At 34.0% G+C, this 12,876-nt stretch overlaps 1 protein-coding gene across 1 annotated transcript in view; it reads left to right on the top strand.

The window, feature by feature from the left end:
• Positions 1-1,412: 1,412 nt before the first annotated feature.
• The window catches only part of Tbh (Tyramine beta hydroxylase), a 48,439-nt gene continuing 36,975 nt past the window's right edge, over positions 1,413-12,876 (top strand). The window contains exon 1 of the mRNA XM_036376564.2: positions 1,413-1,997. The gene's annotated coding sequence lies outside the window, so the exon portion shown is untranslated. The remainder of the gene's footprint in view (positions 1,998-12,876) is intronic.

The raw sequence follows: 12,876 nt of genomic DNA, 5'->3' as shown, positions 1-12,876 counted from the left end.
CAGATTCAGTACGCATCTTTTTTTTTTTTGGAAAAATTCTGATTTCTATGTAATGTCATGAGTAAAAGGTGTTTTATTAGAGCACTAGAACTTTTATTTCGACAAAAAGCTCAGAAGCCAAACTTACTATCTTTGATCCGGCGGCGAATATTGGTTTCCGACTAATCAATTGTAGCAGATTTATCGTAATCTCAACAAAAGTAAAATGATCGAGTTAAATGCCATAACATAGGTGGTCAATTGACAGACCTATTTCTCGATATGATTCTACATAAGTTCGCTCATTGAAGTGATGGTTACAGTATGATGGATTGTATAAGCTGAAGGAGTCAAAATGCCTAAAATTATTTGCCTGTAATGCCCATTAACCATAACTTTAGCTTCGTACTCAGTTTTGAAAAAGAATTGACCAATAATACATGCCTCACAATAATTTTATTTTGGAAATAACACAATATTTCCGAGAGTTTCTGCATAACAAATGCAAAGTGGTTTGTGAAAGTATACGAGACAAAAATGTCAAAAATATGTGCTGACTTTGACAGCTAGTTGACAGCTATCCCTTTGTGATATTCTCTACTTCTATAAAACACACTATTTTTAGAATTGAATTTTTTTATATGAGTTTAACACGAATCGTGTAACACACAGAAGAAACCCTATAAAATATGTATATAAATGATCAACGTGACGAACTTAGTCGATTTAGTAATGTCCGTCTATATATACTCGTACTAGGTTAGTTGTAAACTTGAGATACTTATATAAAATTTTGCACACGTCTTTTTCTCTACAAGAAGCTACTCTTTTACCGGAACCGTCGATATAAGACCACTATAATATATAGCTGTAATACAAACTGAACGATCAAAATCAAGCCTTGTATGAAAAACTTTTTTATTTGACAAGATATCTACACGAAATTTGTTACAGAGTAATATCCAAGGCAACGATATAATCTCCCAATATATTATTGAGATCGGGCCACTATAGCATATAGCTGCCATACAAACTGAATGATCAAAAACAATTGTTTATGGATTATTTTTTAATTTTAATTATTATAGTCTCCGGCAACCGACATTAACGTTTTTGCTTGTTTTTATTATTTGTCATCAGTTTTTGAATATTTGTATATTTACTTACAACACTATCCTATTACACATATAGCACATTTAATTCCATTTTCACAATACGCAATTGTATGTGCAGCCACATACTTGCCATTTACATAGAAAAGCAGAAAAGCGTACGGAAAAAAGGGAAAGTAGCAGCAGACATTTGTGGCGCAATGCGAACACTGCCACACAGTCGCGTATAGCTCGGCTCGACTCGTATGGAATTCCACAACAATGTGCCGGATATAAAAACGAGACCGACTTGCGCTAACACCAGTATTCCTTAGCCGTCAACGCGACGAGAACAAACGGATCGGCGATTGCTGCAACACACGCCACGCGACTGTTATGACTTTGGTGTGTCACAATAAATTGTGATGTTGTAGAACGAGAGCGAAACGGAATTAAAGCATAATATAAACAATAATAACTACAAACACGCCGCATTACAGGCGAATTAAAAATTTGAATAGGCAAAGCAGGAAGCGGAAAGTGCTAAGCGCAAAATAAACACACGCACCAACGGATATCCTGATTAAGTTTTCGGCTGTAACGGTACGGCTGTGTAAAAGTGTGTTTGTAGTTAGTTAGCAGAAGCAAAGAACAAAGTAAAAAATTATTAAAAAACAATATCAACTGTATAGTGGCAGTGAGGTGGAAGTTACTAAACGGTCAAACAAATAGCAACAATCCGCTCGCTGTATGCTTACAACGAACTTTGTTTGTTTGCTACCGCTTGAGTGTGTTGGGCGTGTGTGTGTGTGCGCGGTTACGCTTAAAATGAAAGATACAAATGAAAACATAAAACTTCAATACTGAGGACAGCATACCAGCTGCTATTATACTCACACGCTCGCTTACTTATATGTGGGTGCATAGGTAAATATGTAAATGCCAACATTGTCTGTTTGCTTACACCCACACATACACATACAAACATACATATTTGATATGTTAATAAATAATGAAATATATACATATAGTAAGTGCTCGTGTGCACACAGTTAGCCGGAATGGCAACGAACTGGCAAATACTCGCAGTCACACTCATACAAATGCGCACATATCTACAAATAAACAATAACAACGCAAGCAGCTATAGCCGCATCTGTATGTGTGTGGTTGAGTGGGTGTGTGTTTACGAGCGTGTAGATTTTAGGACATAAGCACAAACAAGTGACAACTTACTTATTTGCGCAATTTTTGATGTTCAACCTGACAAACGATTCTGCGCGTCTGCTTGTCTGCTTGTCTGGCTGTTGGCCAATAGCTATAGCTATGCCAATGCACGAGGAACAGTGTGCCGCAACTGTGCTTTCTCCGAGCGAATCTTATACAAATATATGTAATACATATTTTTTAGAATTCGATCTGTGAGCTGTGTGGGACTTTTCGTCAATATTTTTATTAACGGGCACATAACTGTCAATATTTATTTCTTTTGTAACGGTACATTGATTTATTGACGACTCTTCTCTGAAGTGAATTTATTAGCAAATACATGCTTATAAAGCAGTTTGGTTGCCGTTTCCACTGCTTGTGTGCTGTGGATTATTCACAAACAAAAATGTCACTCATACGCCATGTTGCACCAAACAACAATGCTTTGTTGTTACAATGCATAATGTAGCTTGAAAGTGCTCGATTGCTATACGATACTGTCACATTGAGCCAATTACTGTAGTAAAAATAGCGCGAGACATGCATAATTGAAGAATATGTAAATCCTGCTGCTCCACAAAAATGTGCTACATACATATATCTTATTATTACACAAGAGGATATATTAAAGGCAAAACCAACTTAGCTTGGCTTTGTAATACATTGTTGAAGCTTCAAACTCAATTTGGCGTTATAAAAATGTCGCACATCGCAATTGGATTTCGAATGAAAGCACACAAGAATGCCCCTGGGACACTATTGCCTTTCGATTCTACAAAGGCAATGCAATAAATTGTTGCATTAGAATTGCTACTTTTCCAACGAAACAGTAGCATTGAGCATGGAAAAGAAACTCTGCAGATATACCCGCAATGAACAATTTTCTAGCCTGAATTAGCTTAATATTTAACCACGAACCCTATTCGTATTTTGAGTCTAATAATGTTGGCAATATGGATTGAAGTGATCACTATATAGAAAATGATAGTAACTAACCCTCAAAAAATCAGCCCTAGCACGCTAACTACACTTAGCCCATTCACTGCCAATATACTGAACTATTTTTAATCTAGTATGTCATCAGATCAAATTTGACCCGGACTGACAAAAACCACTTTTTGATTTCATTACAAATCTTTATTATAGCCTTAAAACTGGACTTCTAGGCCAATACAAGCATTCCACAGTTTAATCCAATTTTCCATAGACTTGTTGTAAGCCTCGGCTAGGATGGTCTTCAATGCCTTTTTTTACACTTGCAACATGTTGCTACAGAGTATAATAGTTTTGTTCACCTAACGCTTGTTTGTATCAACCAAAATTAATCAAGTTAGATATAGGGTTATATGGGTAATATATATAAATAATCAGAATGAAGAAAGGAGTTGAAATCTGGGTGACTATCTGTTCGTTTGTCCGTCCGTCCGTCTGACTGTGCAATCTGTAACTTGAGCAAAAATTGAGATATCTTTATGAAACTAGGTACAAATGTTTCTTGGTACCGTAAAATGGTTGGTATTGCAGATGGGCGTAATCGGACCACTGCCACGCCCACAAAACGCCATTAATTGAAAAACAATAAATTGCCATAACCTAGTCTCACAATAAGATAGAAGACTGTTATTTGGTATAAGAAATTGCATTAGGGAGGGGCATCTGCAGTTTGAAAAATTTCATAAAAGTGGGCTTAACACCCTCTAATAGATTTAATGTACATATCTACTAAACCGCTAAAGATATATCAACCAAATTTACTCACGACAAATCTTTTTAGCACCCCTACCAAGAGTGTGAAAATGGGTGAAATCGGATGATCTTCTTCATATAACGGTTTTGTTAAAAAATACAAAAAGTGCGATAAATCTATAAATAAATACGTCAGCGGCATATAATTTCACACCCGATATGATAAGAGAAGGCTTTATAGGCGCCGCTGTCAAAATTTGAGTATGGGCGTGGTACCGCCCACATTTAGTCAACCCTTTAAGCTCTTGTGACCAAAAATAATACTACTGAATACGTGGACTCCAGTTCCTTTTTATCAAAAATATCGGTCAATCTGTGAGATATATTATTGGAGAGGATAATTTGGAGAGAATCCTTTCCTCATAATAATATGACTCTATGAAAATGGATTGAATCGGATCAATAATTCCCTTAGTCCCTATATACCTAATAGACAAATTTTCGAGTTTTCGGCTGACTTTTTACCTCATATATAGTTCAATATGTAAGTTACCTTATTGAAATTTAAACAGCCTTTTTCTCTAATACTAATGTAAAAAATTGGTTGAAAACTTGCCCTAGCTCCCGTATAACTAATATCAATCTATATGTTAAGTTGAATTACAAAAGATATTGAGATCCTTTGATATCTCTCTGGTGCCAACACGATAATTTTAAAGCACTGTCTTTTTAAGTTTTCAATGGTATCGTCATAAACAGAGGTGGACAGATGACTCGCATGAACAATGTTTCTATAACTAGCGAACAACGACTTTACCTTTGTTCGTTTAAAGATTTTGAGCAATATCAAACAAAAAATGTAAAAGGAGTGTATTTCTGTTAAGAAGAAATTACTCAAACGTTAATAAAAGAATTAAAATTTATAGGAATTTCCATTTAGGGATAACTTCAGTGTGCCACACCAAAGAAAACGAGAAACATATACAAAGTATAAACAAATGACAATTGTATAAAATATGTGGCATCTAGGGCGGTAATATAGTAATATTTTGTTTTAAACATAGTATAGATTAAGTACTTTGATGTTAAAAAGGCTTGCTGAGTAAACTTTTGGAAAATCAAAGACTTTTACGCAAAATATTATAACTGACGGCGTTGTGCCTGTTTGCTCAATTTAACCATTGGAAGTCATTCTTTCAAAATGCATTTTTCTTGGCCCTAAGGTCTGTTTTCTCGTACTACTATTGCCTTGAAAAAATTAAGAAATTACCGAGAATCACATCTCGTAAGTAAGGTTACTAATATTTATATTTTGTTTACATACAATGTATTTCTTTGCCTACCTTCACTTAAGTACTTTTTGCAAAAACTTGAAAAGTTCGGTATCTCTAGCAGAGAGTGGGTTTTGAATCATAGATCTCTCTTGTGTTAATCAATAGCTAATATCAGTTTATCCTAATACAACTTCTTTTCCTTTTTCTATCATCGTTTTTTATGGTTTCGCGACCATAACGGAAAGCTGTTTTTTTCAAAATTTACAGTAAAAAAGTTTTTCATAGTAAAAATTACTTACTCAAAAAGTTATCAACCAGTCTACCAACCCACTACTTGTTCAGTTTGTGCAAGAGTAGATGAACTCATACGCTCTGTATTTTCAATGTTTTTGAAAGCAATTCGGTCTTCTGTAATTATTATACCCTGAACAGGGTAATTAAGTCGCGAAGTTTGAACACCCAGACACACACCTTTTTCTCCCTAAAATGCTGCTCATTTATTGGAACCAGCGATATCGGGGCACTGTAAGGAAACTATTTTATTTGTATTATAGAGTATTATAGTTAACGTTTTTTCTTGTTTTTAATTAATTAATTAATTTAAATGTAAACAACATATGTAACTTCACTATAGAATTTTATATAAATTACTATTAATTACATTAAGTACTTCCTATTCCTTCCTTCTTATTCTTAAAACTAAAACTGGTTAAACTATGCCAATTCATAGTTTGTAAGTCATAGTTCGTAAGCTGTGCAGAACTCCTTAAATTGTTTAAGAAATCAAATTTTTGGCTGCTAATATCACATCCCCAACTTGGTTCTAGAAAATTTTTCCCAGCTGTTGAACAGTTCGTCCTAGTTCATAGCGATGTGCTAACTTCCGTTGCCAAAATCCCAATGCGGAAACAAGTGAGACTAAGTTTATCACGACCACAACTTAATTAAATTTCGTTAACAGGAGCTTTTAACACTTAAGTATCCGCGGCTTACTCACACATTTTCACGAAATGGACACAACGTGAACCTTTCCGGCCGAATGCTTATTCAATTATAACGATATACACATGTGTATATGGCTTACTAAAAGCGTAGGAATATATCGTATAGTTTCACCAAATTGTAGACCTTTATTAAATTAAGTTAATTGGCTCATCGGTCTCACTTGAGGAATTGTTTATGTTATGTTATTTTAACTATTTTATGGGTCTAGCTGCTGAAACTATTTATAGAATGAAAATCAAGATACCGCATAAAAGTGTATACATATGTATGTATGTTTGTATGTTTGTAACTTTTTTCTGTGCAAGCGATAACTTAAGTATAAATTGAGATAGATAGATGAAACTTGCTACATACACACGGTCGATTACTTAAAGAAAATCAAATTCAATAACAACGGAAGACATTTGAAACTGCCACTCCTTTTGTTTCACACCAGCTGTAATCGCACTATAAATCACTCATACGCCCCAACCGCCATGTTCGCTACTGTTAAAGCATAAGCTAAATCCTCAGAACTGTATGTGCTTAAGCTATGCAATTAAAAGTGATAATAGATTGACAGTAATGTATTGTTCAGCGGTCATTGGCTTAAAATTGCTAAACCACACCGCACCACAGCACACTGCACCACACCGCAGAGCCTGGCACGCTTTCGAAATCGTTATTTCATTGAGTTCTGTCAAGCAATTCCCTGCATGTGGCACATCTCAATTGGCGGTGTGGTTAATGCAGCAATGCCAAAATTGTAATGGCTATCGCGCATCTACATTTACATATATTTAAATACTTTATTCTAATACCATGCGCAAAATTTCGTAAATTTTATAATTGAAATTTGGTTTACCCAGCTGGTCAAGTGAAAGTGAAATAAATTGCTATTTTATGAGGAAGACAGGACATATCGCAACGAATATTTTCCATTGTTTAACTTTGCAGCTAATAATAAGAAGTTTTATAATTTAATTATTACATGCATAGTATGAAAGCATGCATCAAACACGCACCATATTCAATGAAAAATATTTTAATATAAACACAGTTTACTTTTTGATCAATTTCAATTGTGTTGTTATTTGTTGTTTATTTCTTATTTAGTAAAAATAACTAATTAAGAAATGGAAGTAATTAAAAGAAAGTGTACATGCCTATTTTTTTCACTTGAGACAATTAAGACTATCTGGGTTAGCAGGAATAAAGGAAATATTTACTTTTTATATTATTTAGAATTTTTCATTGAACATGAGCAATTGATTTTCGAGACTTATTTTGTATTTTTAAATCGTCTAAAATATAATATTCCACGCAAGTCTTTTCGTTTTAACACTTTTTAAAATTAAGGTCACTCTACTCAATGGTATTGATAACATTTATGTATAACAAGTAAGGAGCTTCACGCGGTCAAAATTACAAAAAAGTATGCTTTTTACCCAGTTTCAACACTTTGACATTGCAGGAAGCTCTAATAGTTTATGAGATATCTTAGATACAGTTCTAGGCTATACCAGCTTTTAAGAAGTTGTATAATAATGCATGTAACTCCTTATGACAAGTCCGCACTCTCTAACTTAATTGACGACTGAATCAAAGCACATTACGTTTTGTGGACGTAGCGACAATCCGATTAAACCTCCTTGGAAAGACAAGGAACAAGTGTATCAAGTTTCATCAAAGAATCTCAATTAACACTCAAGTGTTCGTTCACATGGGTAGCCGATTAGACGGCCAAGATTTTATCTATTTTACTTATTTTTCGAGTCAATAAGAAAATATGTCATATATACAGCCACTATTTCTTGAAGATATTATCTAATGAAAAAATGAAAGCTTTTGAGACTATATTTTAATAACTTGGAAATATTTTAGATGCATATTTATCATTCCGCATAATGCTTAAAATACAAGTACAATTCCAAAGTTCCATGACTTTTTAAACAACGCGGCTTCTAGTGGCGCCATCTGTCTGAAATTGTTATCCCTCAATTGTACTTGTATAACAGCTTTTATTAATCATTATCATGCGAAATCAAAATCATTATCATGCGAAATGTAGTTTCTAACATAATATTTTCATACCCTGAACAGGGCATATTAAGTTTGCCACGAAGTTTGTAACACCCAGAAGAAAACATTGGAGGCTCTACAAAATATAGTATGTCCATCCGTCTGTACATAAGTGAACTAGTCCGTTAGTGCTTGAGTTATCGATCTAAAATTTTTCATACGTCCTTTCCTTTTCAAAAAGCTGTTCATATGTCGGAACCGGCAATATCGGATTACTATAACATATAGCTGCCATTTAAACTGACCCGATCAAAATCCAGTCTTTGTACGAAAAACTTTTGTATTTGATGGGATATTTGCACGGAATTCAGCTTGGATTATATCCCAAGACAGCAGTACAATCTTCAAAGAATTTTTTCAGATCGGACTACTATAGCATGCAGCTACTATACATCGATTAAACTTTGGTTAAAGATCTTTTTATACCCTTCTATACGCTGCGATAAGAAATGCAGCTGTGAAGGTTATTATACAATAGTTTCGATGCTCTTGAATTTAGCATTTTGTGCCTTAAGTAACATACACTTACTCAAACAAGTGTTCACATGTTTTTAAAAGAACATAACTGTCAATGTTATACAAGAAACTAGATATGTAACAATAATGATTTAAGTGTTTTCTAACGGGATCAATATTTATTTTAGTAGTTGCTGCTGGTAATTTTAACTACTTATTTGAGCAATTGATTGTATTAAGTACATTTTGAACACTTGGTAGAACAAAGTGACAAGTTTTTATCAATATTACAGACGCTACATTCTTTAGCTATTAAAATACGAAAGTGTGAGTCGTGAAATTTTATTTTTATTCACAATAAAAAAAAATGTTGCTTCATTTTACTGTTTAAACTGGAAAGTTTTTTGCCAGGAAATGTAAAACGGCAAATCCGTCAACTTTTACAGAAAGGCAAAAGTTGTCAAGAAATTGTTTCATAAGTGTATGTGTCAGTGAGAGCAGTGGTCAACATACGCAAAAACATGGCTGATCTACCAAGCAATAATAAAGGCAGCTGAATAAATCTACTCCAAGTATTCAGCATTCTATTTTGAGGGATATGAAGAGTTTAAAATATGAAAATGTAGTCCAAATGCTAGAATACGGAATACTATTAGATCTGCAGGCTTAAAGCAAAAGCAAAAAAGCCATGGCTGAATCAGTGCACAAAAAACTTCGGTTATCATTTGCTAGGCAACATCGAATTTCATTCAAGGGGATTGAGCGAATGTAAAAATAAGTTTAAGCTGCGAAAGGCGAACGTTTTACTCCAACAAGACAACCACTCTAAACATAGGGTCAAAGTTATTACTAAAGGACTGCATGACAACGTGTATAAAATTCTTTCTTGGCGTCCACGATCTCCTGTCCGTTATCCTATAGAACACCTCTGAGGTATTCTGAAAAGAGAGATTGTTGTGGATAATGGAAACTTCAATAATTTGCGGTCGAAAGTGAGATCTGGCGGGTAATTTAAGAAAAATTGAGTTTAAAACTTATACTGTTTCTACTAAACACAAAAAATTTTTAACGTGAGTTCATTATATTATTTAGTTCTGTTTAGTAATAGGAGCTAGTAAAACAAAAAACTTTTATAGATATTCTATTAGAGAAAACTATAATTATTAAAGTTTCATACCAACTTATTATTTTAGTTAAAAAATATTTATTTGTATTTGTCCAATATTAGTATTTTACATCATGAACAGATAAAATCAGCTTCATTCGAATTATGTAAAAGTCAACAAAGTAGTCGATTAAATAGTGAACGGCATAGGGGTTAAGAAGGCGAATTTCAGAAATAAATAAGTAGGATTTTAAAACATAAGAAATTCCATTACACTAAAACACGCTTTATTAAACGATTTAACTCGTGACTTGAAAACTTAATACATGTGAATATATACTTAATGAATGTTGGATAAAAAATTTGGATATACTTTATATATATATATGTAGTCTAACTGTTATTGCCTTTCTTACATCACTCAAATTTTAACAGCTTGCAATATCTGTGTAACGGCGCGTTTGAGTTTAACAATAATTTGCAAAATTATATTGACGGCCATATCTATTATTTCAGGCGAGAGTTTTTGTTGCAAGCTCATTACTTGTAATATATCTTCCATACACTCACCTATATAATATATGATAATCTAATTATATTTGCTTAATATTGCACAGTAGGTCTGAGATATAATAGCTTTAAGTCAAGCATTTTACAGCTTAACCTCAGAAATATTTCCTTAGAACTCATTAGTTTGATTAGCGGTTGACATTTTACGGTTGTTGCTTCACTTGAATAATAATAATGTGGTTGTGTTTGAGTGCATGCAGTACTCTATCACTGTCCAATTCATTTTAAGGTGCGGCGTGACAATTATATAACAGCTTAACCATATTATATACTTAAACTAGTTTGTGTACATATCTCGAAATAAAAACTAATTTAGAAAAGAATAATTATAGGTAGGAGAAAGAATGACGAAAAAAAAATAAATGTTTGTAGCTTCAGTGCTCATCGATATGTTATGTATTTCGATTTAAATAAAATTATAGGTATTAATTCAACAAACATAACTGGTGACATTGCGGCTATCATAGAGTGACAACAAACATTCACAACTCTTCAAATATTTGACTACCGCCCGATATACAAGTATGTATGTACATGGGAGTGAAGAGCTGGAGGAGCTGTACTTTGGTTCGGAAGTTTGAAAATGAGGAACTGAAAGCATAACTGCATGAAGATTTTTGCCAAATATAAGAAGAACTCGCAAAATATTTGGGTGTCACTGAAGCAGAGAATACAAAACTGTCGGCAGCATTCAATAGCAAGAAAATCGGGTACAAGTTGAAGCCAAGAGACGTCAAAAGACGATTTTACATGTCAGAAATGCTGCTCGAATGCTATAAAAAGAAATCGTTTTTTCATCCATTACGATAACCCTAAACGCAAAAAATCATATGTGAAACCTGGTCAATCAGGCAATTCAACGGCAAAGCCGAACATCCACTTCTCTGGCTTGACGAAATGCTTTGTATTTGGTGCAATCAGAAGCGCGTGCTGCATTATGAGCTTCTAAAATCAGGTAAAACTATTAATGTGGACCACCACCGACAACAACTCTTCAATTTAAAGCGAGCGATTGCCGAAACGACACAAAATACGAATGCCAACGCCTCATGTTGCAAGACTGGTTAAAAACCATGTGAAAAACAGCAGACGGGAAGTATTGCCTCCCTCGCCTTATAGCCCAGACCTTGCCCCTTTTGACTACCAATTGGTCTGATTGAAGCAGAACGCCCTCACTGGAATACGGTGCACATAAGAACGGGGTATCAAAAATTGAATTGACTCATACTTGGCAGCAAAGCCAGCACAGTTCCTTTGGGATAGAATCCACAAATTGACAGTACGATGGGAAAATCTTATAGCTTCAGATGGTTAATACTTTGAGTAATACTTCTGTACATAATTTTCCCAAAAAAATTTTAAAATTTTTAAAAAGAAACGTACCAATAAAAAAAAAACTGAAAAAATCGACAATCGCTCTACCATCTCTATGAAATTAAGCTATTCTAACTCTATACTATAGCTAATAGCTATTTAGCTAACATTTTACCATTATTATTAGCTAGCCCCGTTTTATATCTTTCCAATGTATGTTAATTTCCGACAAGGTTGCTTGATAGAGATTACAGAGAGATTGAGCGACCATACTAGATGAGCATGCACGCAACAAATATGAACACAAACTAAGCCGAAATTACAAGTATTAACGATTATTGTGTTTTTGCTCACAGACAACAACAAATGCGTTTTATATGGTGTTTATTTCAATACAAATGAACTCACTTTATTCTGCTCTCCCGGAGGAACCACAGCCTATTACTTCATCATTTATATATGTACATACATATATGTCTGAATGCATGTAAATGGTTAATACACGGTCTTTGCATTTCTGGTCGATAGAATACCCACACACGCCAACACAATCCATTGTCTATTAAGAGATACTGCTATCGACTATATAAAAGTATGTATGCATGCGTGTGTATGTTGCTTACAACGAAGGCATGTGCTGAAATGTTTAAGAACTCAAGATGCTACAATGCCCGTAATTCAATAGAGTGTTTCGGCGACTTGACTTTGATAAATATGTTGTAAGCTCTGCTCTCTTAGTCGTAATTTAATTCGTACATGCAACAATGATTTAAGATATTGACTGGCAAAGCAGACTTAATTTTATTTCGCCGCATGGAATTTCAATGAGTTTGCGTGATGACGGATTTCAACGAGATCCACAATGCCTATAAAAATATAAAAAGTAGACAAATAAAATAAAAATATATATATGAGAACGTGCTAAGTGATAATCATGTGGCATGCTGGTAGTTGTTGTTTATTTGAATTGCCTTAAAAGTTGTAGTATATTCCAAATCACAGCAAACTTTACAGCTTGTAAAGCTTTCGGCATGCATTTTGTGTCGATGCGAAATTAAATGAAATTAATTTAGAAATATCAAAGCTGCAAATGAACTTCATTCCGGTGGTTTTGCTGATTCTGAAT

This window comes from Bactrocera oleae, chromosome 3 (assembly GCF_042242935.1).
Source record: "Bactrocera oleae isolate idBacOlea1 chromosome 3, idBacOlea1, whole genome shotgun sequence".
Classification (NCBI taxonomy): domain Eukaryota; kingdom Metazoa; phylum Arthropoda; class Insecta; order Diptera; family Tephritidae; genus Bactrocera; species Bactrocera oleae.
This window is presented reverse-complemented; position numbering and strand designations above follow the sequence as displayed.